The sequence below is a fragment of the Coturnix japonica genome, chromosome 18, assembly GCF_054131305.1.
Source record: "Coturnix japonica strain WE chromosome 18, WE-NBRP24, whole genome shotgun sequence".
In the NCBI taxonomy this organism is placed as follows: Eukaryota; Metazoa; Chordata; class Aves; order Galliformes; family Phasianidae; genus Coturnix; species Coturnix japonica.
Window position 1 is genome coordinate 6,212,284 of NC_140680.1, and position 4,991 is coordinate 6,217,274.

Below are 4,991 nucleotides of genomic sequence, written 5' to 3' on the forward strand. Positions count from 1 at the left end.
TCCTCGTTAGTATAGTGGTGAGTATCCCCGCCTGTCACGCGGGAGACCGGGGTTCGATTCCCCGACGGGGAGGTGGCCATGTTTTGCTGCGGGGCCTGGGGCTGCTCTCCAGTAAGTTGAGTTACGGTCTGGGGTTGGATCAGACTTTTCTGGGTCAGAGGATGAAGCAGTTCACCTACAGAAAACTTGCATGCGGAAAGTCCCAGCGCTGCTGCTGCTCGGAGGGGAAGTGCTGGAGGAAACAACAGCCACCACCGAGCACTTCTAAAGAGGGTTCTTAGCAGACCTGAAACTAGGCTGGTTGCAATCATAATTGCCACTTAAACTGGAATTGTATTTTGAGTCTATTTTTATAGTATCACTCATGATTTCTTTCAAGTATCTCCCTTGGCTGAAGGAATCCCAAACTGCAGCCCTGCCTGCCCTGTGTGTGTGTGTGTGTGCCCCGTGGGCTCAGCAGGGCTCAGCAGAACCATGTGTGTGTGCTGGGTGCTTGTGGCAGCATGGAGCTTCCAGCCCTGCTGCAGGTGACAATGGAAATCCCCTGTACCTGCAGCAGAGCCTTTATCCATTCAGCTCTGATGCTGAGCAGGTCCCATGGTGCAACCCCGTGGCTCTGGGCACTGGGAATGCTGCCAGCTGGTGCTTGGAGGTAAATATTTGCCCTGTCACATTTCCACCAGGCTGACTGCGCAGCCAAATATTGAGTTCAGTGCACTCTTACTTCTCTATGTTTTTTTTATCATCTAAAGCTTGAGACAACTTGGAAATGCTTAAAATAGTGTGAAGATCCCTGTGCTGGCACAGGTCCCACCTTGCTGGATACGTTCCACAGAGCGAGTATTGCAAAACAGAATTTCAGATAACCACCCCATTTTTTGTATAAAAAGAAATCCTCATCAAAAGCACAAGTCAATTAAGAAGTAATTGCTGAGTTATCTGTTGTCCAGCAGGTGAGGCTTCACCAAACTACTTAAATTCCAATGTGATATCTGGGTTAGCATTTCCTTCAGGAGCCGGATTTAGTCTCTTAGTGAGAGCTGCAAAACATGGTTGTCACCGCTCGCACATTCTCTGGTAGTGCCTTATCTCTTTGTCTGTCCCTACCAGCAGATACCTGGCACCGCATCCTCTGCAGTCCATGCATGGCAGAGACTTCAGCAGGCCCATATCTGAGCATGAGACACACTCCAGGTCCTGCAGTGTTCGCAAACCCTGTGATTTTGCTTGAGCTCTTTTTGCTTCCAGCCTGGCTGCCTGGAGACTTTCATCCCTGAGAGGACTGTACTTTTTATCTTATGTTAATAGATATGGTAGTGCTAGAAACTCTTTAAGTTACAAGATCAGCAACCCCATATGAGTCCTAATTTCTCACTGTGCTATAGTGTGGGTGCATCTTTGTACAGTTTTAAATGCCGGTGCTGTGTGGAAGCACTTGTAGCTTCATGGTTGAAGAAACAGTCTGAAAATGGGGAGTGTCTTCCTGGAGGAAGACCAAGTGCATGAAAGTATTCTGCAGATGTGTCAGCCATTCTTTGAGGTGAATATCTGAAGCCCCTCTGTAACCTGTGAAGCCCCTGAGGTGTCGATGTGGGTGCTGCAAGGTGCCCAACAGCCCTGCTTTAGCCACAAGAGCCAAAGGACCCTTTGCTGCCTTTGTCTTTCCGTCTTTCAGCGCTCTGAGAGCAAAACTGAGAGTAACGTGGATGTGGAGACCAATCAGTGCCTGCTAATTTGAAAGCAATGCTCTGATATCTTTTTTATTTTTAATCTGCAATTACAGATGCAGCAAAACTCCCGAGAATTTGTCCCAACAGAAGGATGGCCACTTCTACTGCACCATATGGCATACATTGACAGATAAGCTGCTGCCTTTCACAGCACACTGTTTGCTGAAGATAATTTATAGCGTGCTTCAGTTAAAGCTGACAGCCTGTTTCCAACAGGCTCAGAGAACAATCAGGTGTTGTAAAAATCTGTGAGTCTCTCCCAGGTAAAGTATTTAATCTTCAGTTGTTTGTGGGTGAATGCAGTGAAACAGAAACAGAGGTGAATAGCCTGTGCCTTTTGGCAAGTCCTGAGAAGAAACCATGCCTTGTCGCTTCCTCCCTTTCAAATATTTCTGGGAGATAATGCAGAGCAGCAGTATCAAAATATATTGAAACTGAAGTACAGACTGACCCACCCACAGCTCACTTGGATGCAGATGAAATCCAGATGTGCAAAAGCTCAAGTTCTCTGCAAGGGAAATGCTAAATGCTACGTGAGAATAGTTGTATCTTGGCCTTTAATTCCATGGACGCTGTCAGATTGCTTTTGCAGGGACTGCAGTAAGTAGTTGTTGGCTTTAGTTGTTGCTGTTCAGATCTGATTCTTTCACATTCTGGAAAATTTAAGCAGGCCAAAGTGTCCTAAATGCCTCTGCTGACAAAGGGTGTTTGCTCCATCCCAGCATTGCCTTCTGCTGCTGGAAGTGTTTCAGCCCTTGCAGCAGTCCCAGGACAGAGATGTGAATGTGAGAAGCTGCTATGAAAGTGGAGCAGCCCTGCTGCTTTTCCCTAGCTGTAGCTTTATTTTTAGCTTGTATCCTGTTTTATTCTAGACCTATCAGAGAGATAGCAGGAAGAACTTCAGCTCCATTTTGTGCACAGTCTCACTGTTCATTCTTCCTTTTTGTTGATGTTGTTGTTGGGTTTTTTTTTGGCTTTGGACAGATTTTCTTCTTTACAGCTGTGATAACCTTGTGAAATTGAGGTGAATAACCCAGCCTCCCACCCACAGCAACCATGTGTTTTGTGGAGCTGCTTTCTGCAGGTGACCTCCTCCTATGTCTTCTCTTCCACTTTTTGCTGCTCGTCCCCAGACTCTGTGACTTCCCATTCTTGGAAAAACATCTACATTTTCTTTAGTGAAAGAAATGTACAATATCATCCTGATGGGCCCAGTGTAATTCCTGATGGGATACTGAACTTCTGGTTCAGCAGTTCCTACTGCTGTACCTGGAATATGCTGGCAAGGAAGGTGTAGTTCTCATCACATGTGATGTCTTTGAAATGAATCACTCACTTCATGCTTTCTGTTGATCGTGATGCTGACTTTGAATATCTAATATTCAGAAAAACCATCCGTGTATGTAGCTTTGTAGTAGGCACATTGCTACACCTGGCTGTGAACTACTGCGCTCTGCAGGTCTGCAGCATGCAGCAGCCCTGAGGACAGGATGCGAGATGCTCCAGCTCACAAGTTCTGCACGACTGCCATCCCTGCCAGCTGCCATGCTGCAGCCCTCAGGTTCCCATCTGCTGAGAGACACTAATGAAGTCATCTTAATCAGGGTGTAGGTTTGCAGCACCCAGCTGAAGCACTGGAAATGGGTTTGGAGATTCCTGCCCTGCTCCAAGGCAGGCTTGGTGCTTTGTGCTGGAGGAACACGGAGTGCTGCTGTGCTGAACTCTCTCCAGCAAATACCACAACCAGGTGTGACAGAGGATTCCCAGCCCTGTGCTGGTTCCCATCAGTGCCAGCCATGGTTCTGGAGTTTGTCCGTAAGGAGCAGGAGCAGTTAGCAGAGAGCTGCACCTTCCAGAAGACTTTTTTCTGTCTTTCTGCTTTAGATCCAGCCTTCATTTCTGTAAATAAACGGGGTCTGCAAGGCCCCAGCATTATTTACTTCCCCTCTATTGAGGCAGCAAGTACATCAGTGAGTGTTGTGAGCCCTCAGCAACCATGCCCAGCCCCCAGGAAGCAATGCATGGGATGTCTGCCGGAGGAGTGTGAGGGAAAAGTACCTTCAAGTTGGTCTGAGGGGCTGCAGTCCTGTGCTGGTGGGAATGAGGCACCTGGACTGTGGTTTCAACTACAGACTTAACATGCTCCTCCTGAATGCTGCTGCTCCGTGAGTTGTGCCAGCATGGTGCACAGGGTGTTTGCCTGTAGCGTATTTGGGGAAGAGCTACAGCATTGTCCATACCAGAGCATCCTGTCTGGAATGGAAAATCCCAGAGTCGAGGGAACAGCAAATAGCATTCACTGGCATTCCAGCACCAGCTGTGGTGTGTTCACAGCAATCCAGACCAGGAGGCACCCACCTGATGGCCTCTCCCAGCTCCAAGTGCTCTTTCTGTCTCTCTGTCCTTCCCCAGCACCCAAGCACACAGCCGCCATGTCACTGCCCGGACGGCTGGACCCAAATGTGCTGCTCTCTGTAAACAGGCTAAAAATATCCCTGTGCTGTTCCTGCGAGGGCCCACAGGCTGGGAAGGAGGCCGGGATCAGGCAGCCTCTGGGGATGCTCCCTGCAGGCTCTGAGGGATGGGGCGGTGGGAAGCATCCAGACACAGTGCTATGTGAGCAACCAGGGTATGTCATGGGAGGGCTGTAGCAGCTGGTGGGAAGGAATTGATCGTCAAGTACACTGAGGATCAGGAGGTGATGTGTGGAGAACAGCTTGGTGTCCCTTGAAGCCCCTCGGGGCAGGGCCCTGCTCAGGCTGAGCAGAACAGGAGAGAGATTTCTCCAGCTGCATTTCTCATCTGAAGGCAATAATTTGGTCCTCCTTCTGTTTGCGCTGCTGGACAGACTAGTGGAAGGCAATTATGAAGATAAATGTTTTTCCACCTCCCTGCAGTGCATTTGTGATTTAAAGAAAGGCTCAGCAGAGGTTACCGCAGGCAGTTACAATAGTTTCTGATTGCTGGGCTGGTTTCTGGACTGCACCATTGCTCTGCTCAAACACTGCTGAAGTTATTCAGCCCAACCAGATGACAGGAAAGAAAGGGTTGTTTTGTAACAGTGTAGAAAACGTTCAGGAGATATTTTTGTCAGTCCTACATTTACTTCCTTAGAAGCACCTTAACCAGCTGTGTTCCACTTGGCATGGCTGGGAAGGACCGAGGACCACATCTGTGCCACAGGGCCATGGGCCAGCATCCTGCAACACTGCCTGCTCCAGGACATGCCACTGCCCCATCAGATGGGGCCCTCTGAAGGTT

At 48.8% G+C, this 4,991-nt stretch overlaps 1 non-coding gene across 1 annotated transcript; it reads left to right on the top strand.

Moving 5' to 3' along the window:
• On the top strand, window positions 1-72 carry TRNAD-GUC (transfer RNA aspartic acid (anticodon GUC)). Its single transcript has one exon. It is a non-coding gene; the product is annotated as a tRNA-Asp (tRNA).
• Window positions 73-4,991: the final 4,919 nt, after the last annotated feature.